This window comes from Pseudophryne corroboree, chromosome 6, assembly GCF_028390025.1.
Source record: "Pseudophryne corroboree isolate aPseCor3 chromosome 6, aPseCor3.hap2, whole genome shotgun sequence".
NCBI lineage: Eukaryota > Metazoa > Chordata > Amphibia > Anura > Myobatrachidae > Pseudophryne > Pseudophryne corroboree.
Window position 1 is genome coordinate 521179093 of NC_086449.1, and position 23063 is coordinate 521202155.

Below are 23063 nucleotides of genomic sequence, written 5' to 3' on the forward strand. Positions count from 1 at the left end.
GTAGAGGATGAGGACAGCACAATGCAAGGAGCTGATAATATTACTGTATATTGATAATATCATATACAACGAAATATATCAATTAACCAAAATATTAACATTAGCAGCTATTTATTATATCTCCTAAAATTATATAAAAACAAATATAAATATGAAAACACATATTACAAAGAGGTCATTTGGTTTTCAAGATGAGAAGCACAATAGGCATTGTCACACGTCAGACTGGTAAAGCTTCTTTCTGTACTTGGCACTGTCGCTTCATGGCAGTATTACTCATCTAGACTGTCGGGACATGTTCCAAGCCATAATAATAATAATAATAATAATAATAATAAAAAAGACTGTTTATTTTCTTCATGTGGCTCCGGCGCCATTATCTTGCCTGAGATCAACTGACAGCTGCTGAACTAATTCCAGACCCAGGTCCGGATGTAATGGCTTGCGAGATGGCCGGAGCTCCGAGACTCCGGCCGAACTTGTATGCTTTTTTAAAGCAGCAAACGTGTACAAGGCAAAACCTGGTTAGTTTTGCCTTGTAAATGTTTGCTGCTTTAAAAAAACGTATGAGTTCTGCCGGAGTCTTGGAGCTCTGGCCATTTCGCAAGCCATTACATCCGGCGCCAACGCTTCTGCACATGACTCCAGTGTCCTATCAGCAGCCAGGGTGCCCTATAGAAGTCTCTACCAGGTCACTTCTCAGAACAATTTCTGATGAATCCTGCTTGCTAAGTTTCAGTCTGCAGTTTCCAGAGTTTGTCTCCAGAGTTCAGTGTGCTTCACTGGCTGCTGTGTTCCTCTATGCCAGGCATTCCCAACCACGGTCCTCAAGGCACACCAACAGTGCAGGTTTTAGTGATATCCAGGCTGCAGCATAGATGGTTAAATCAAAATAACTGAGCTACTAATTAAGTCACCTGTGCTGAAGCCTGGATATCACAAAAACCTGCACTGTTAGTGTGCCTTGAGGACCGTGGTTGGGAATGCCTCCTCTATGCGAACCTTCAAGCGTTCCCTGAGAACTCACCTATTCAGACAAGCTTATCAAATTCCAGAATCGCTCACATTACCTTCATAAGCTTCCCTATCCAATTATATACTAACAGTACAGTCCACACATATTCCCCACAGGGACGTGCGGTGAGCTAAATTTCTCAGGAGGCACTGGCTAGCACCAGAGCCAGATTTACATGCAATATATGAGCCAAAGGGTACATGTGGCATAATACACAGGTGCAGCAGTATAAATCCCTGGAAATTTTGTGAGTTTTGATTAGAGATGTGCTCAAAAGTTAGCCAGGTGCAGCAGTGCCTCACCTGCCACAGTCTTTTTACTCCACAGTTTTGGCTATAAAAAGGATTAGAATAATGCAAAGAAGATATTTCAAACATATGCTTTGTATTTTTCATATACTTTATACAGTAAAAACTATGGCTCTGCCTCACCTGCCTCACCCCACCGCATGTCACTGCCCCACATATGTAATTCTTCACTCTCCCTTCCTTCTGACCCTTGTTCATCACTGCTGTGATCATGTGATGTGATATCATGCAGCCCACCAAGAACCTTTGCAATCTGGTGGACAACTATGTAACAGATAGAACCTCTCTTTGTGTATCAATGCCTATTTCCCTATAGACTGTAAGTTTGTGAGCAGGGCCCTCCTACCTTTATGACCAGTTTTGTCTTATCATTGTGTCCAGTTGTAAAGCGCAACGGAATTTGCTACTCTATATAATAAACTGTTAATAAATAAATAAATAAATAAATAAATAAATAAATACTTAGTCCTACTCAGTGCTTTTTGCTGTCTCCTGAGTATTACTGTGCTACTTCATCACCAGCCAGTCCTGCAGAGTGCTATTTATAGGGTGGCACTTGATATACCAGCTGTCGGGATCCCGGCGCTCACCATACAGACGCCGGAATCCCGACTGCCAGTATACCGACAGGTATTCTCCCTCTTGGAGTGTCCACGACACCCCTGGAGGGGGAATAAATAGCTTGGTGCGTGTAGCGCGCCACTATGCCCGCAATGTGGCGAGCGCCACACTGCGGGCATACCCACATCAGTCTGTACTGGTGAGTGCTCCTCATAGACTCCAGTCTACATCTGTGTACTTCCAGCATTGATCCACCCTGCTGGCTCTGCAATACCTGCTGCTGTATCATCACACTTTTGTGTCATCTAATTCAATTGGCTCCCGTACCTGCTGCTGTATCATCACATTATTGTGTCATCTAATTTAATTGGCTCCCGTTTTCTACAGACTATTACTACCACAGAGAATATCTATGTTCATTCTGTGCTGAGAACTCTGTGCAGTTCCCTGTGTTGATCATATTGGTCAGTCTTGCTGGTAATCAGTGACTGTACATTGGAAGTCATTCAGATGTGGTTGAGTAGTGTTGCACAGTTCGGATCAGTAATGCAGGAGGAGACATGACACCTCCTGCTGCATTACCGTATTATAGCAATCGCTGCTTCTTCTATGTAAGCAGCAGCTATAGCTACTCCAACCACTCCTGAATGAGGGTCATTTTGTCTCATCTAATATCTGTTCTCCACAATTGTTCAATAAACATGTTCCATTTTACCATCAACTAATTAAGCCTCTAAGCTTCCATCATAAGACCTTCAGCCATATACAAACCTCGGGCCCAGCTCCAAGTCCAGAGAAATCACAGACACTGGCAGGTATATTATCAGCTTTGCATATAATAACCTAAAAATATAAAATAGTTCTAGGTACCAATGGGTCCCTTTGAGGGTATATAGACTCCAGAATGGAGTGAGTCTCTCCAAATGGAAATTATAACCAGATTTGGTGCATGATTGATGATGGCCAATTATAGCACAATGAGCAGATCTGGTATGTGGCAATCTCTTTACTGCAGACCCATCCGGGAAATGGGCATTATAACCGGAATACTGTTAGTATTGAGTGCCACAATAATAATGGATGGTGAGTAGCCTATGTGATTGTGCTGTCAGGCAAAGGGGTCAGCAGAGATCCAGGACCCTTGGTAGTACAGGGGCACTTGAAACAAAGGTAGGCAAGATGAAAGAAGTTCAATGTGTCTCAGTGTATAGCCCAACCGTAAGTTCGCATAATGTGTTTCACTGAGTATATCAGCTATAAGCACTGACAGCAGTTAAATCAAAGACATGACCACACAATTGTGCACTAACGACCATAGCTGTAATTAGACTTTTTGGTGATCTGTGCCAGAAAGAGAATTAGCGCCCCCCATATTTCCAATAAGGACATAAGGTCCATGCCCTCACAGGGAAGGAGCATGACAAAGTTTGGATACAAATATTCTTTATACCACATTCATGCACCTATCTTGAGAGCTCGTTGTTATTTAGTTACAATACCCTTAATTAAAAAACACATTTCAATAAACTGCTGTATCCAGGATTCAAACCCATAACCTGTTGCATTCCAGTCCAACACTCTACTTATTGAGCTATTTGATCCTATTAGATTTCTAACTATATGAAGCTACTTACTTGCACTTTGTAAAAAAAAAAAAAAAAATCAGCATTGCAATTGAGCAGATCTATGTAGTGTGTAGCCACACATCCAATCCCTTGCAGCCACACACTACATGGATCTGCTCAGCTGCAATGCTGATAAAAAATTTTTCACAAAGTACAAGGTAAGCTTCAAATAGTTAGAATTCTCTACCTTCTAATTCTCTAGCTTTCTAAATAAGGGCGGATCGCTCAATGAATAGAGTGTCTGACTGCAGTGCCACAGACAATGGGTTTGATCAGGGCTGTATCTAGGGGTCCGAGTGCCCCTGGCAAAGTAAAGGACTGGCGCCCCCACCTCCTCATATTTGAAATAGGGAAGGCGCGTGTGTCATAAAAGGTGTGGCCACTCAATAGTATCCCAATTCAAATTACACCACAGAAGTGTCCCTTACTCACATTACACAGCACAGTAATAAAAGCACCCTGATGGGACATTATTTGGAGTCTCTGAGTGCCGCCTATATATATATATATATATAAAATCCACGATTAGGTTGGCACACACTCTTTAATTGAAGCATCAGCCTGGGGTGCAAACCAGGTACTCCTCCTTTCCAATGAGCGGTAACACATGCAGATCCACAGTAAGGATGCACTCACCAGGGACTTTATCTTATGCAAACAGTTCCATAGAAACTTTTATTACTCACAACACCTGCATCATAGCATGGTCAGTTGTTGTGAGTAATAAAAGTTTCTATGGAACTGTTTGCATAAGATAAAGTCCCTTGTGAGTGCATCCTTATTGTGGATCTATAAATATATATATATATATATATATATATATATATATATATATACACACACTGCTGCTCAAAAAAATAAAGGGAACACTTAATCAACACAATGTAACTCCAAGTCGATCACACTTCTGTGAAATCAAACTGTCCACTTAGGAAGCAACACTGATTGACAATCAATTTCACATGCTGTTGTGCAAATGGAATAGACAACAGGTGGGAATTATAGGCAATTAGCAAGACACCCCCAATAAAAGAGTTGTTCTGCAGGTGGTGACCACAGACCACTTCTCAGCTCCTATGCTTTCTGGCTGATGTTTTGGTCACTTTTGAAAGCTGGCGGTGTTTTCACTCTAGTGGTAGCATGAGACGGAGTCTACAACCCACACAAGTGGCTCAGGTAGTGCCGCTCATCCAGGATGGCACATCAATGCGAGCTGTGGCAAGAAGGTTTGCTGTGTCCAGAGCATGGAGGCGCTACCAGGAGACAGGCCAGTACATCAGGAGACATGGAGGAGGCCGTAGGAGGGCAACAACCCAGCAGCAGGACCGCTACCTCCGCCTTTGTGCAAGGAGGAACAGGAGGAGCACTGCCAGAGCCCTGCAAAATGACCTCCAGCAAGCCACAAATGTGCATGTATCTACTCAAACGATCAGAAACAGACTCCATGAGGATGGTATGAGGGCCCGACGTCCACAGATGGGGGTTGGGCTTACAGCCCAACACCGTGCAGGACGTTTGGCATTTGCCAGAGAACACCAAGATTGGCAAATTTGCCACTGGCGCCCTGTGCTCTTCACAGATGAAAGCTGGTTCTCACTGAGCACATGTGACAGAGTCTGGAGACGCCAAGGAGAATGTTCTGCTGCCTGCAACATCCTCCAGCATGACCGGTTTGGCAGTGTGTCAGTAATGGTGTGGGGTGGCATTTCTTTGGGGGGCCGCACAGCCCTCCATGTGCTCGCCAGAGGTAGCCTGACTGCCATTAGGTACCAAGATGAGATCCTCAGACCCCTTGTGAGACCATATGCTGATGCGGTTGGCCCTGGGTTCCTCCTAATGCAAAACAATGCTAGACCTCATGTGGCTGGAGTGTGTCAACAGTTCCTGCAAGACGAAGGCATTGATGCTATGGACTGGCCCGCACGTTCCCCAGACCTGAATCCAATTGAGCACCTCATCAGGAGCATGCCCAGGCGTTGTAGGGAGGTCATACAGGCACGTGGAGGCCACACACACTACTGAGCCTCATTTTGAATTGTTTTAAGGACATTACATCAAAGTTGGATCAGCCTGTAGTGTGTTTTTCCACATTAATTTTGAGGGTGACTCCAAATCCAGACCTCCATGGGTTAATAAATTTGATTTCCATTGATAATTTTTGTGTGATTTTGTTGTCAGCACATTCAACTATGTAAAGAACTAAGTATTTAATAAGAATATTTAATTCATTCAGATCTAGGATGTGTTGTTTAAGTGTTCCATTTATTTTTTTGAGCAGTATATATATATATATATATATATATATATATAGCAGGCGTAGAGACTGCGGCACTCGTGATTATTTTTAGCAGAAAAATGCTGTTTAATAAGTCAAGTCCATGATACAAGTGCCCTTCAAGCACCGTTTTCAAGGCTGGCATAAACATAAAACGAACAAACATTACAAGTACATGACACTCACCTAAATAGGGAGAAGCCACGCCACCGCGGGAGAGCCGGGACCGGCGTGCGCTTCCGCCAGCTGCAGCCACGGGTGCGTCACATCCGGTGACGTCAGTCCACATCCACTGCGGTTACCATGGCAACGCGTCCCGTTGCCCTGGCGACGCGTATGCTTGCCGGGCCACCCGCAGGATACCGCTGACTGATCTCTCCGGCCCTCCCAGTGGTGAGCTGTAAAACAGACACTGGCACATAAACATCATATAGAGAAATGTACAATCAAATAAATGTAATGCTACTTTAAAGCATAAATCTGTTGCACTTAAATTATCGATGCTGAGTGAACCGTGACTGCCAGAAAATACCACACCGACAGTTCCAGTGACCAAAAGCAATGATCCTATATATGGCACAGCAACCTAGATATAAAAGAAGCTAACATATTACTGTCTTATAAAAGCCACTGAACACATCATACTAGACAGATCACTATATCAACCCCTTCTGGAAAATGCAGGCACATCAGGCAAAAGTGAGGTAAAAAACTACTAACAGACGAGAAAGTAATGGAAGCCTCTTGGCGACTCAGTATCAGCGAAATACATTCTAATTAAGTCGCTCATTCATCCCGTTGGGAGCTACAGTATTAAGAACATGAATCCACCTGCTCTCACATCTGAGCAGTTTACCATCCCGGTCGCCCCCTCTTAGAGATGATGGAACATGATCAATCAGGATATGTTTCAATTGAGCCAGGGTATGGCCCGCTGAAAGAAAGTGGCGCGCCACTGGTTGGTCTGCCACCTTAGTCTTCAGGGCTTTGTTAATGGATGAACGGTGTAGTGCCATACGTTCACGGACAGTCCGTGTTGTTTTGCCCACGTAATACATATTGCATGGACAAATGATTAAGTAAACAATATGTGTTGATAGACACGATAGTGCAAATTTAATTTTGAAACTGCGATCTGTATGTGGATGTTAAACGAGCTGCCCGTAATCATATGGGTGCAAGTTGTACACCTTGGACACTTATAACAACCAACTGGTCTGGTCATGAAATGTGGTTCCACTTGTGACTGCCTGAAGCCCGTGATGTCGGTGTGGACCACCAAATCTCGTATGTTTCAATGGTATAACTGCATTAAAAGTGCGTTCTTTCGGAAGTAGTAGCTGATTCCGGCCCATAGATAGCATCTCCTGTTTTAGTTGTTTCAAGGAGTTTAAGCTGTATCCTCTTGCTATAAATTTGTCGATAACGGCATCGATCCCTCTGGCAGCTGTAATAGGGTTATCGGCAATTCTTGCAACCCTCATCATTTGGGATTTCGGCAAGCCCTGTTTGAGGGTTTTAGGGCGATGACTCAATGCCAACAGGAGGGTATTTCTGTCAGTGGGCTTGGAGTATATCTCTGCATGCAGAACGCCAGATTTAAGTGTGACTAGTACGTCCAAGTAATGAATGGAGGAGAAACTGTGTTGATAGGTGACTTTGATGGTAGAATCTCGATTATTGATCTCCTCGACCATATGATGAAATAGTTCCTCACTACCCGTCCACAGGATGAACAAGTCATCAATATAGCGCATGTAGATTTTAATATGCCGTGTGTACTCTTCCTTGTTAAAGAACATGGAAACCTCTTCATGGAACATAAAGATGTTCGCGTAGCTGGGTGCCACGTGACTGCCCATGGCACAACCAGACAGTTGCCGATAGAATTGGCCGTTGTATATGAAGTAGTTTCTGGTCAGGGTAAGTTCTAGGAGCTGCATGAATAAGTCAATATCCATGTCATTGATGCGCTGGGATTCATAGAGCCGCCTTGTTGCCACCAATCCCTGCTGGTGGGGGATGGATGTATATAGACTATTAATGTCCAGCATACATAATGTGCTATCCTCTGGAACTTCACCAATCACTGACAGACGTTGTAGAAAGTCGGTTGTATCTTTAATGAGAGTGGGTTGACTATTTACATGCGGCTGCAATATGCAGTCTAGGTACATGGAAATGGGGTGGTACAGAGAGTTACGAGCCGAAATTATGGGTCGCCCTGGTGGCTGAGTCAAGCTCTTGTGAATTTTTGGAACGGTGTACAAAACAGGACACACGGGAAATGGCTGTTGTAAAGCTTTCAGAAGTTTGGAATCCACGTCTCCCCGTTGATGTGCTGTCTGCAGAATGTCTTGCAGCTCTGTTTGATACTGGATAGTTGGATCTCCAGTCAGTAATTGGTACACCTCCCCATCAGCAAGCTGTCTGTCAATTTCAGCCATGTAATCATTTAAATTTTGGATCACAATAACGCCCCCCTTATCGGCAGGGCGCACTAAGATGTCACGATATCCTGATAAATCCCGTAGGGCCTGGGATTCCTGGCGACTCAAATTATAATGAGATCTGGGTTGTGCTTGAACACATTTTTGTACTGAATCGTCCATTAGTCGTGTGAAGGTCTTAATAGAACTGTTAGAAGACACCGGATCAAACGTGGATGTGCTTCTTTTTGACAGGAACACCTGTTTAGGAGTGTTCTGTGTGAGAGGATCCGAGTTCTGAAAAAATTCTTGTAGTCTGAGTGACCTTGAAAATTGATGTAGCTCTATATTCCAGTTGAGGTCGTTATCTATGTTTGTGGGGACGAAAGACAATCCTTTATTTAAAACTCGTTCTTCGAATTCAGTGAGGCATCTGGAGGATAGATTATATATTATTTTCTCTTGTTCTTTTGAGAGTTGCCGTCTCTTTTGCCTCTCGTTTTGACCCCCGTGGCGGGTGGCTTGGTACTTAAATTTAACTCTTTCGGAGTTGGGGTATTTATGGCTAAAGGGACTGAGGGTCCTTCTAAAGGGTCGTCAGATTCCCGAGTCAGAAATTCGCTGTCACTGTTTGAGGTGGGAGCCTCACGTCCCCTTAGTTCTCTCCGCCTCCGCCAGCTTTGCTTGGAAAAGGACCCAGTATTTCTTGCCAGGCGATTCTCACCTCCCATTAACCAATGGTAAACTCGATTGGAATCATAGTCATTCTGCACGGTGTCAAACTTCTTGGTTTTGAATTTCACTAATTCATTTTGATATAAGTCAATTTTTACTTTAATTGACGAATAGAGGTCAGCATTGGAATCACTCGTCAGAACCTCAATATTGGAACCTTCCAACTTAGAGATTTTCTCACGTGCTGCCTTCAATTCTCGTTCCGATTCTTGTATGACCAAGAGCATAAGGTCTAGGCTGCATTTACTGACTATCCCAATCCATTTCTGACAAAAGTCAGGGTTATAGCGGCCTATGGTAGGCGCATTACGGACCCGAAACCCGTGCGGGATCATTTGTTGCCTATAATATTTAGTTAGGGAAATCCCATGCATGAGATAGTCTGTCTCTCGCTTTTTCAATTTAATCAGTTGTTCACAGATTTCCTCCACTGAATTAGATGTGTCCTTATGAGGCCACTCATCTTTAAATAGGATGTCCTCCACTTCCTCATCAGTAAAACAGTGTGTGTATCCTTTGGTAACGGGCATGCCTTTACAGCCCACAGGAAATTCAGGCTGGCCATATTGCTTGAGTATGCCGGTGTGGCACTGGTAATGTCCATCCTGTGATAGTTTAACAAAAAGGTGGCTTGTGGATACAGATAAACAACAACTGTGTATTACACAGTGCTCAGTTCTTTGCAGATGGTGCTCGGTTCCGTGTAGGGGCAAGCAGCTCCCAAAAATTCAAATGCAGAAATGAACCGTCACTCGTTGCTGTAGTGGGTTTAGCACGGTGCCTTCAGTAAGGTAGTGATAGCAGGCGTAGAGACTGCGGCACTCGTGATGATTTTTAGCAGAAAAATGCTGTTTAATAAGTCAAATCCATGATACAAGTGCCCCTCAAGGCCAACGTTTCGGTGCCAAGCACCGTTTTCAAGGCAGGCATAAACATAAAACGAACAAACATTACAAGTACATGACACTCACCTAAATAGGAAGTATATATATATATATATATATATATATATACACATACAATGTTGTTTCCCCTGTTGCTGGGGAAGACAGAAGTGGCACTCCAGAAGTAGAGGCGTGTGAGCCCCGAAACGTCTGTGTATTTTTCATGCATTGATCATAAATTTAACTTTTTCACTAAGTCTCTGGAGTGCTGCTTCTGTCTCCCCCAGAAATGGGGGAACCATCATTGTACACACCTCACACTGAGGGCACCAGACCATCTATATTGTTGAGTGTAGAGCCAGTCTGAATGTTTATTTGATATAGATATATACAGTGGTCGAAGTGGAAATTTGGGTCGAAATGGGGGTATGGAAAAGTGAAGGTTGCAATTATGTGCGCACAACTATGGAAAAGGGGTCATGGTCACTCTAAAGGGGGGGTGTCCTTCAGTGTAGTATACCACACCATAAACCCCTTATATACATTATGCACCACAATAGTAGGACCCCTTATACTAACTAGTACTGGTGCCCCTTTCACATTATACCATACAGTATGAGTCGAAAATTCACACAATACCACATAGTATGAGTGGAAATTCACATTATAACACACGCTATGAGTCGAAATTCACATTATAGCACACAGAATGAGCCAAAATTCACATTATACCACACAGAATGAGCGAAAATTCACATTATACCACACAGAATGAGCCGAAATTCACATTATGGCACACAGAATGAGCCTAAATTCACATTATGGCACACAGAATGAGCCGAAATTCACATTATAGAACACGGTATTAGCCAAAATTCACATTATAGCACACGGAATTAACCGAAATTCACATTATAGCACACGGAATAAGCTGAAATTTACATTATAGCACACGGTATGAGCCGAAATTCACATTATAGCACACGTTATGAGCCAAAATTCACATTAGAACACCAAGAATGAACCAAAATTCACATTATATACACGGAATGAGCCAAAATTCACATTATAGCACACGGAATAAGCTGAAATTCACATTATAGCACACAGTATGAGCCGAAATTCACTTTATAGCACACAGTATGAGCCGAAATTCACATTATAGCACATGGTATGATCCAAAATTCACATTATAGCACCCGGATTGATCCGAAATTCACATTATAGCATACGGAATGAGGCGAAAATCACATTATAGCACACGGTATGAGCCAAAATTCACATTATAGCACACAGAATAACCTGAAATTCACATTGTAGCACACGGAATGAGCCAAAATTCACTTTATAGCACACGGTATGAGCCAAAATTCACATTATAGCACACGTTATGAGCCAAAATTAACATTATAGCACATGGAATGAGCCGAAGTTCACATTATAGCACATGGAATGAGCCGAAATTCACATTATAGCACATGGAATGAGCCGAAATTTACATTATAGCACACGGTATGAGCCGAAATTCATATTATAGCACACGGTATGAGCTGAAATTCACACTATAGCACACAGAATGAGCCAAAATTCACATTATACCACATAAAATGAGACAAAATTCAGGGAAAGTGATAACAGGGACATAGGGACAGGGAGAGTGACAGAGAGAGGGACAGCAAGGGCATACAGTAGGGACTAGGGAGAGAGAAAGGCAGCAGGGTAAGATTACCTAGTTAGCAGCGGCAGTGCTGAGGATGCTGTGGTCTGTGGTGTGGCGGATGAGGAGGCTGTGGTCGGCATGGTGCGGAGGAGGCAGAGGCGCAGAGAAGGACTGAGGGCAGCGGCGGTGTAGCAGAGGAGGAGGCAGAGGGCAGCGGCGGCGGTGCAAGGAGGAGGAGACTGTGGTCGGCGGCACTGCGGGTCCTAAGACTGCAGTGCTACTATTTCAAATCTTCCGCGGTCCGGCAGCCAATCAGGAGCGGCTGCGATTGGCTGCCGGTCCGCGGCAGATTTGAAATAGTAGCATCGCAGTCATAGGAGCGAGAGCTCGATGCGGCGGCGGGGGGCAGACGAACTCAGTGTTCCAAGAAGTACCGGTATGCCATACCGCTGTATACCGGCCCACTTCGAGCACTGTATATATATATATATATATATATTTATATATATATATATATATATATATATATATATATATAGAGTGGGGGGATAAGGGTACCGGCGACTTGTGTTGTTTAAAACATGATGATTAAAACTTAAAATTTATGAGCCAAAAAATATATAATATTACAATATTACAAACAAGTTTTTTAATAATATATAAAGTGGAATAAAACATAAAAAGTTTCACAAACACTGGTAAAAGCATAAAGGTCTTTGTAAAAGGTAAGAAATTATGACTTAACTTTAAGATAGGCAAGGGGGTCACTGCAGGGAACCCAACGCGTTTCGTAACACCAGACTTTTTCAAAGGGTAGGGACAGAGTGAGATAACATGCCTATTTATACCCCTGGTATGCTAGCTCAGGGGTTGTGATGTCACAATTGATCATGTGTGTTTTGTTAAAACCATTTAATCTACAAGCAATCCAGGACTCTACATAGAACGTGGCCTCAGGCAATAGGGATCACTATAAGTGCATATACATGAAAAACGGATGTTTCATAAAGCTCAAAACAATGTTTAAAGGTTCAAAACTGTAAATATGTAGTGAAGTGCGGCATTTCCGCCACACTTCCGGCGACGGAGGTAGCGGGTCACGTGTCTCCGGATACTTCCGCCCCACTTCCGGTTCGCTAGTGCGCATGCATTGACGGCGCTCCTCGCGCACTGCGCATGCGTCTGTGGCGTCTCCTAGGGATCAGGAGTCAGTTCTCAGGGTATAAGAACCTAGTGGCTCATATATAATAAATCACATATAATAGAGATTATGCTAATTATACTGGCATATATGTTAATTATGTGCCTAAAAGTGACATCGCTCATCATGTTCAATATAACGGTGGTTGGTGACCTTGCAGGTGACAGTGTTGGTGAGATTAACAAAAAGGAGTTGTAAGGTAACACCTGCAATAAGCATTGTGAGAGGAAAGAACCAGGCGAACATGTATATGAATAATATTGGAAAAGGGTGATATTAAATACATACAAAGAGAATATTCTTAAATATTAAACATTAAGGGTGATATTAAGAACCAGGCGATAATATATATGAATAATACTGGAAAAGGGTGATATTTAATATACATACAAAGAGAACCCTCTGTACTCAACAGTTATATGGTGGGTCGTATATAATGTGAACCTATTCGTACCCAGTGATATCAGATCGGTCACTAGTTGGCTTGACGTCATTTTGTCAGTCCTTACAGTACCTGATCTTCCCAGGCAGTCCCCCTCCCTGGTATTGATCAGGCCCAAAACACTGCTTAGCTTCCAAGATCGGACGAGATTGGGCGTGCCAGTGTGGTTTGACTGTACACGAAAGTAGACATCGTAACACCAGGAATCCGATCGCACAAATAGCACTCGAGTCTCAGTGATTGATTACTTTATTACAGTGTGAGACAGATAGAGAAATAGAGAGAAAAAATTAAAAGAGTGTGCAAGAGCAGGTTGTGGCGAAATAAGGAAAACCAGGAATATTGGAGGATACAGCACCTCATAAAAAAGGTGCGATCTCATATCCTTCATTCAGACCCGTGGGTTGTAAGGTCTGCAGCTGGAATATCCAGTACATCTCCCTTCTCGAGAGTTTGTTCGCAAGGTCACCACCTCTCTCTCCCAGACACACATGTTCAATTGCCTTGAACGTAAGATCCTCAGGATTAGAGTTGTGTTGTGATGTAAAATGTCTGGACACAGTATGGCTCTCCACCTTATTCTTAATGTTCCTTATGTGCTCCTGGATCCTCATTTTTAACGGTCTCTTGGTCTTACCCACGTACTTCTTCTTGCAGGTGCATTCCAGTAGGTAGATTACGGATATAGTGTTACAGTTCATGAATTCTTTATTGGTATACTCTTTTTTGTCCGCCATATCGCTAAAGGTTTTTCTATTCCGATGTAAGTGTTTGCATACGTTGCATTTCCCACACTTGAAAGAACCCACACATTTTGGCATCGGGTGCTCCTGGTGGACTTCTCCTTTAGCAGACTCGGTGCAAGATGGTTCTTCAGGTTTCTGGATTTCTTGAAGATGAGTAAGGGTTCGGGCGGTAGGACGTCCTTCAATACTGGATCCATGAGAAGAATGTTCCAGTGGTTTTTGAGCGAATTCCTAACGGTCCTTTCGTGTTGACTGTAAGTGGTAACAAAAGCGACTGTGTCCTTCTTAGCATCTCTTGGTTTGTACCTCAGGAGGTATTCCCTGTCCACACTCCTCGATTTTTCCAGCACTCCCTTCAGAATGGGCCCTGGGTATTCTTTGTCTTCGAACCTTTTACTGTAGATCTCCAACTGATCCTCACAGTCCTTGGGATTCGTGCAGTTCCTCTTTATCCTTGAAAACTGTGACGCCGGGATGTTATTCTTCCACTTTTGGAGGTGGTTGCTTCGGTAGTGCAGATAGCTGTTCATATCCATCTCTTTAATAAAATTCTTAGTGGTGATGCCTCCATTTTCCCCAGTTAAAATCAAGTCCAAGTATTCGACAGACTTGTCATTGGTGTTTGAGGTGAAAGTCAAATTCATGTAATTATTTCCCAGTATGCTTAAAAACTCATTAAAAGACTCAACCGTGCCGTTCCAAATGATTAAAATGTCATCAATGTAACGTCTGTAGAGCACCACATTCTCCTTAAAAGCACTAGAACTGTAGACGTGTTCTTTCCCAACATCCCAGGAATAGATTGGCAAAACTTGGGGCAAAAATCGTCCCCATAGCTGTGCCGCAGCATTGTAGGTAAAACTGGTTAAGAAACTTAAAATAATTATGGCTGAGGATAAAAAGCATAAGATCACAAATAAAATCTTGGTGGATGGACGTCAGTGCCGGATCATTGTTCAGATATTCCCTGCACGCAGCTATGCCTTTAGAATATTCTGTGCACGTGTATAAGGATTGGACATCCACTGTCGCCCATATATACGTGTCCTTCCACTCCACTGTTCTGAGTATATTAAGTATCGATGTTGTATCCTTTAAATATGATGGCAGTGCTGTCACATAGTCTTTCAAAAAAACATCCACATACTCAGATAAATTGGAAGTCAGTGAACCTATGCCCGCCACTATTGGTCTGCCCGGTGGATTGGTCAGCGATTTATGGATCTTGGGTAGAAAGTAAAAAATGGCGGTAATGGGATTGGATTGCATGAGATGCTGGTATTCTTCCTTAGTTATCACATTATTCCGTAGGCCATGTAGAAGTATGGTCCTTAGTTCTTCCACGAAAGGTTCCTTCGGGTCACCCTGGAGTGGTGTGTATGAGTTAGCATCTCCCAACAGTCTCAGTGCCTCCTTTATATAGAGGTCATGATCCATTATAACCAATCCCCCCCTTTATCAGCCTGCTTGATGATTATGTTATTGTTTTTCTGCATTTTTTTCAGGGCTTCGCAATCACTGTTCCTCATATTCTTTCCCACAGCTGGTTTCTGTTCAGTGTCACATAAGTCCTTTTTAACCATGTCATAAAAAATGCTGACGTTACTCCCCTTAGACTCCAGAGGATAATACTTTGATGTTGGTTTAAGGCCAGATTTGGAACGTTCCTCATAGTTGTTTATGACAGCATCTTCTTTACGTAAGAAATGTCTCTTTAAAGTTAATTTTCTCACAAATTTGTTCAAGTCAATGAAAGTTTCAAACTTGTTCAAACCGTTTGTGGGTGCAAAAGACAGACCCTTGCTAAGGAGTGTTACCTCTGGTTCTGTTAATATGTGGATAAGAGGTGGATATGAACAGCTATCTGCACTACCGAAGCAACCACCTCCAAAAGTGGAAGAATAACATCCCGGCGTCACAGTTTTCAAGGATAAAGAAGAACTGCACGAATCCCAAGGACTGTGAGGATCAGTTGGAGATCTACAGTAAAAGGTTCGAAGACAAAGAATACCCAGGGCCCATTCTGAAGGGAGCGCTGGAAAAAACGAGGAGTGTGGACAGAGAAGACCTCCTGAGGTACAAACCAAGAGATGCTAAGAAGGACACAGTCACTTTTGTTACCACTTACAGTCAACACGAAAGGACCATTAGGAATTCGCTCAAAAACCACTGGAACATTCTTCTCATGGATCCAGTATTGAAGGACGTCCTACCGCCCGAACCCTTACTCATCTTCAAGAAATCCAGAAACCTGAAGGACCATCTTGCACCGAGTCTGCTAAAGGAGAAGTCCACCAGGAGCACCCCGATGCCAAAATGTGTGGGTTCTTTCAAGTGTGGGAAATGCAATGTATGCAAACACTTACATCGGAATAGAAAAACCTTTAGCGATATGGCGGACAAAAAAGAGTATACCATTAAAGAATTCATGAACTGTAACACTATGTCCGTAATCTGCCTACTGGAATGCACCTGCAAGAAGAAGTACGTGGGTAAGACCAAGAGACCGTTAAAAATGAGGATCCAGGAGCACATAAGGAACATTAAGAATAAGGTGGAGAGCCATACTGTGTCCAGACATTTTACATCACAACACAACTCTAATCCTGAGGATCTTACGTTCAAGGCAATTGAACATGTGTGTCTGGGAGAGAGAGGTGGTGACCTTGCGAACAAACTCTCGAGAAGGGAGATGTACTGGATATTCCAGCTGCACACAACCCACGGGTCTGAATGAAGGATATGAGATCGCACCTTTTTTATGAGGTGCTGTATCCTCCAATATTCCTGGTTTTCCTTATTTCGCCATAACCTGCTCTTGCACACTCTTTTAATTTTTTTTCTCTATTTCTCTATCTGTCTCACACTGTAATAAAGTAATGAATCACTGAGACTCGAGTGCTATTTATGCGATCGGATTCCTGGTGTTACGATGTCTACTTTCGTGTACAGTCAAACCACACTGGCACGCCCAATCTCGTCCGATCTTGGAAGCTAAGCAGTGTTTTGGGCCTGATCAGTACCAGGGAGGGGGACTGCCTGGGAAGATTTGGTACTGTAAGGACTGACAAAATGACGTCAAGCCAACTAGTGACCGATCTGATATCACTGGGTACGAATAGGTTCACATTATATACGACCCACCATATAACTGTCGAGTACAGAGGGTTCTCTTTGTATGTATATTAAATATCACCCTTTTCCAGTATTATTCATATATATTATCGCCTGGTTCTTAATATCACCCTTAATGTTTAATATTTAAGAATATTCTCTTTGTATGTATTTAATATCACCCTTTTCCAATATTATTCATATACATGTTCGCCTGGTTCTTTCCTCTCACAATGCTTACTGCAGGTGTTACCTTACAACTCCTTTTTGTTAATCTCACCAACACTGTCACCTGCAAGGTCACCAACCACCGTTATATTGAACATGATGAGCGATGTCACTTTTAGGCACATAATTAACATATATGCCAGTATAATTAGCATAATCTCTATTATATGTGATTTATTATATATGAGCCACTAGGTTCTTATACCCTTAATCATTTAATAGTCTCCATCATGTTTATCTGTGAAAAATTGGTATACATGTCTTTTACCATACACCTTTCTTGTATTTATCTATATGGATCGGTTTCCATGGATACCGGCATACCATGTCTCCTAAAACTCCGTCAAGATGGCCACCGCATCTCTATGTACTGTATGGAGCTTTCCCCACAACAATATGGCCGCCACAGTACTTATTGGGGAGGACCTTCACTACGCAAAGACCTGAGAACTGACTCCTGATCCCTAGGAGACGCCACAGACGCATGCGCAGTGCGCGAGGAGCGCCGTTGACGCATGCACGCTAGCAAACCGGAAGTGGGGCGGAAGTATCCGGATACACGTGACCCGCTACCTCCGTCGCCGGAAGTGTGGCGGAAATGCCGCACTTCACTACATATTTACAGTTTTGAACCTTTAAACATTGTTTTGAGCTTTATGAAACATCCGTTTTTCATGTATATGCACTTATAGTGATCCCTATTGCCTGAGGCCACGTTCTATGTAGAATCCTTGATTGCTTGTAGATTAAATGTTTTTAACGAGTCACATGATCAATTGTGACATCACAACCCCTGAGCTAGCTTACCAGGGGTATAAATAGGCATGTTATCTCACTCTGTCCCTACCCTTTGAAGAAGTCTGGTGTGACGAAACGCGTTGGGTTCCCTGCAGTGACCCCCTTGCCTATCTTAAAGTTAAGTCAGAATTCCTTACCTTTTACAAAGACCTTTATGCTTTCACCAGTGTTTGTGAAACTTTTTATGTTTTATTCCACTTTTATATATTATTAAAAAACTTGTTTGTAATATTATATATTTTTTGGCTCATAAATTTTAAGTTTTAATCATCATGTTTTAAACAACACAAGTCGCCGGTACCCTTATCCCCCCACTCTATACTCTTTTTAGCAGTACTGTACCAGTACTGCACTCTTAAGGGTTGGCAGACACCTACAGTTAGGTTACGTGTGTGTTTTTAGTTCTTTAATTATTTTAAGTGATTTTTAATTCACTTCCCTTACTGAGACTATACCCCACAAGTGACGCTGTATCATTTTTCTGCTACAATATATACATATATATATCTATTAGAATAGAGAATTCACTTATAGATGATCAGTTTTGCTACATCACTTAGGAAATATCTGAAAGCCAATGCTGAATTCAATGAGTCCCAAAATGAATCCTCCTATTATATCAACAAGATTCTTGATCAAATAGTCTATGGATATTAAAAATATAGAGCCAATTGAATAAATGATAAAAGAATTTCACAAGAACAATATGTGATTCATAAAATGTTTATTTCTTTGCTGTTCACAGGAAAATAAACTGAGGAGTCTATTTACTAAGCCTTGGATGGAGATAAAATACCAGCCAATCCGCTCCTAACTGCCATGCCACAGAATGGGTTTGAAAAATGACAGTTAGGAGCGGATTGGCTGGTACTTTATCTCCGTTGATTTTATCCGCTCCTTTCATTTTTCAAACCCAGTTTGTGGCATGGCAGTTAGGAGCGGATTGGCTGGTACTTTATCTCTGTTGACTTTATCTCCATCCAAGGCTTAGTAAATGGACCCCTGAGTTTCTTAAGCCACAGCTGTAACTAAATAGATACACTATTAATCAGCAAAGTGAATGAATAATCTATGATGTAAGGTTGTTTCTGGCAATGAATAACATAAAACAATTCTTTCATGACTGGTTCTGCAGCAAGACAGCTTGTATTTGTTATTTTATGTGTAGTTGTGTTCAATGAAACCCTACAGAGGAGATAGGAGGCTTGTTAAAGCACAGCCCAAGCAAATAAATAGAATTCTTTACAATCTTTGATGACCTTTAATGCAAAGCAAATTAATTATTTATAAAGCCATCAGCATGGAAAAGCATTGTCATGCAGACAGTTAAATAAGACAGTTTAACTGCACAGCTCTGTGATCATCACAGAGCAGTATCCTCAGTGGGATTACATGCAAATCACAAAAGAAAAGATCTCACCTTTCAACGCTGGAACATTGGGTGCACTGAGTGAGTCAGCTTGCTTTTTCACTAATCTATTATAGTTTCTACAACCTATTCACATGTCTCTCTAAAGTATCCCATGATAATAAAGATCATACTCCTAATCTCTGGTGGCATTATAAATTATAATACATATTCCCATCTTCTATAATCTAGTTTTGGTAATAAAATGACAGGCCTCTGCTGGCGATCCATTGAATTAGTTGGTCCCTTCCTCTCTCACACTGTGAGGTCAGTCAGTATGTGCGGATCTCCCACCACTCTGATTGGCGAATGGCGAGCACTATCTACAAGTCAGTGTGCTATGATTCATCTCAGAAGTACGGGCAGTACAGATGGTGTAATGGTTAGCATTACTGCCTCACGGTACTGAGGTCATGGGTTTGATTCCCACTATGGCCCTAACTGTGTGGAGTTTATATATTCTCCCCGTACTTGTGTGGGTTTCCTCCTGGTACTCTGGTTTCCTCCCACAATCCAAAAATATACTGGTAGGTTAATTGGATCCCAACAAAATTAACCCTAGCGTGAATGTGTGTGCGTGTACATGTGGTGGGGAAAATAGATTGTAAGCTCCACTGGGGCAGGGACTGATGTGAATGGCCAAATAGTCTCTCTGTAAAGCGCTGCGTAATATGTGTGCGCTATATAAATAACTGGTAATAAAAAATAATAAAGAAGCCTGTCATACCCAGTAACTCTGGGACCTAGACGCCAAGCAGCTCAAAAAAACAAACAAAATAACCTCCACAATCACAGCATCTGGGAATCATCCCCTGCCAGCCACTAGAGTGGGAGCCAGCTGGCCACAAAGATAAAGATGGATATTATACCAGCCTGGGAGCATATAACATCCTGCCCCGGCCCAGCACACCATGCCTCATTACTAAACATGTAATGGATCCCAACACTGTTGTATCTCCGTATGTATCTAGGGACTACTGTGCCTTACAGAGAGGTTTTGAAGGGCTTCGAGTTTTCTACCAACCAACACCCAGAAAAAAATGTTTTAGGTCTGCTAAGGTTCAGCTAGTCCAGAGGCACCTGTGAATTACAGGCGTAATGTCCATAAAGTGCTCACAGCAAGTGACTGCGAACAGTAATGCACATCAGCAAGTGGTATGAGTGCTTTGTTTATTAGTGGTATGAATGAAACCCCTGGGTACTGGTTAAACCACAAGTCACAGAACTGTGGCAGTGTGCATACAGTATGAGGTTTATTGTGAGAAATTACAATGGCAATATGGTGCAGGCAAACGTGATATGCAGACAAACTTAGAAACCGGTTACTGGAAACTACATGAATACTGGGGATGTAGGTACATAAGCAATGCAGATATACCGTATATACTCGAGTGTAAGCCGAGTTTTTCAGCACATTTTTTGGACATATCTGAGACTGTGGGGGAATATCTGGCAGTATGAGGGCATATCTGGCACTGTGGGGGCATATCTGGCACTGTGAGGGCATATCTGGCACTGTGAGGGAATATATGGCACTGTGGGGGCATATGTGGCACTATGAGGGTATATCTGGATAAGAGGGCATATCTGGCACTGTGGGAGCATATTTGGCACCGTGGGGGAATATGTGTATCTGGCAATGTGGGTGCATATCTGGCACTATGAGGGCAAATATCTGGCACCATGGGGGCATATCTAGCACTGTGGGGGCATATCTGGCACTGGGGAGCATATCTGGCACTATGAGGGCATATCTGGCACCGTGGGGGAATATCTGGCACTGTGCAGGCATATCTGGCAGTATGAGGGCTGTGTACGGCTAGAGCTGCATTTCCCACCCTAGGCTTATACTCGAGTCAATAAGTTTTCCCAGTTTTTGGGGGTAAAATTAGGTGCCTTGGCTTATATTTGGGGTCGACTTATACTCGAGTATATACGGTACTTGATACTGTATTTGATGAACTTGTCAATCTGATGAACTTGAAAACTGGAATAGTAATGACAGAAGTAAACTGAGTCCAGAAACAAAATGCAGAATAATAACCTGATTAATGGCAGAGTTATTTTAGCTTGGCAGCCAGAGAAACTCACAGGAACAAAAACAAGTGCAGGTATCCAGGAATCTTGGCAAGGCAAAATATGAAACCAAATAGAAACTTGACTTGGCAGATACAGAAAACATGAACAGGTAACATTAAACATTGGTGAACATCAATGACCCAGCCCTGAACGCTGAGATCAGAGACTAATTGATAGCTGGCTGGTGTAGTCCATGCTGGTAATTTTCTCATCCATTAAATAACACCTGAGTGCAGACAGAGGGGGTCATTCCGAGTTGATCGCTAGCTGAAAATGTTCGCTGCACTGCGATTAAGTAAAAAGCCGGCACTTCTGCGCATGCGTATGTGGCGCAGTGCGCACGTGTAACGTACTTTCACAACGGCCAATGTATTTTTACACATGGTCTAGCGAAGCTTTTCAGTCGCAATAGCCGCCGCAGAATGATTGACATGAAGTGGACGTTTCTGGGTGTCAACTGACTGTTTTCAGGGAGTGCTTGAAAAAACGCAGGCGTGCCTAGAAAAACGCAGGCGTGCCTGGCTGAACGCAGGGCGTGTTTGTGACGTCATATCCAGAACTGAATAGTCTGAAGTGATCGCAAGCGCTGAGTAGGTCTGGAGCTACTCTAAAACTGCACAATTTTTTTTTGTAGCCGCTCTGCGATCCCTTCGTTCGCACTTCTGCTAAGCTAAAATACACTCCCAGAGGGCGGCGGCTTAGCGTTTGCACGACTGCTAAAAACTGCTAGCGAGCGATCAACTCGGAATGACCACCAGAGTCCAAAGTGCAGCATCTCTGGCAAAGGGAGTCATTCCGAGTTGATCGCTAGCTGCTGTTGTTCGCTGCGTAGCGATCACTGAAAAAAGGCTAATCTGCGCATGCACTGCAATGCGCACGCACGGCGTATGGGTACGAAGTCCTTTGTGGTTTTGCACTGGTTCTAGCAACAATTCCAATCGCACAGCCAAACGCAAGGAGATTGACAGGAAGTGGGAGTTTCTGGGTGTTAACTGACCATTTTCTGGGAGTGTTTGGGAAAAACGCAGGCGTGGCCGGGTGTTTGCTGGGCGGGTATCTGACGTCATTACCGTGTCACTCATCGCAGCAATCATCGCACAGGATAAGTAACTACAGGGCTGGTCTTGTTTTGAACATAATGTGTTTGCAGGCGCTCTGCTGCACAGGCGTTCGCACTCCTGCAAAGCGAAAATACACTCCCCCGTGAACGGTGACTATGCGTTTGCATGGCTGCTAAAAGTAGCTAGCGAGCGATCAACTCGGAATGACCCCCAAAGACCAGTACTACAGCTCATAACAGGAGCTCTGGCGGGGAAACATACTGCTAGGAAAACATAGCAGCGTAACCTGCTAAGACCCTGATGTGTGACAGTACCCTTCCCTTTATGAGTGGCCACTGGACACTTAGGATAGGGTATACAGGTTGAGTATCCCATATCCAAATATTCCGAAATACGGAATATTCCGAAATACGGACTTTTTTAAGGGAGAGCGAGATAGTGAAAACTTTGTTTTTTGATGGCTCAATGTACACAAACTATGTTTAATACACAGT

The 23063-nt window shown here is 42.9% G+C and overlaps 2 pseudogenes; one reads left to right on the forward strand and one right to left on the reverse strand.

The window, feature by feature from the left end:
- Positions 1-13195: 13195 nt before the first annotated feature.
- LOC134937800 (5S ribosomal RNA) lies at positions 13196-13315 on the reverse strand (annotated as a pseudogene).
- A 3510-nt stretch (positions 13316-16825) lies between these two features.
- LOC134937717 (5S ribosomal RNA) lies at positions 16826-16945 on the forward strand (annotated as a pseudogene).
- The last annotated feature ends 6118 nt before the right edge of the window (positions 16946-23063 follow it).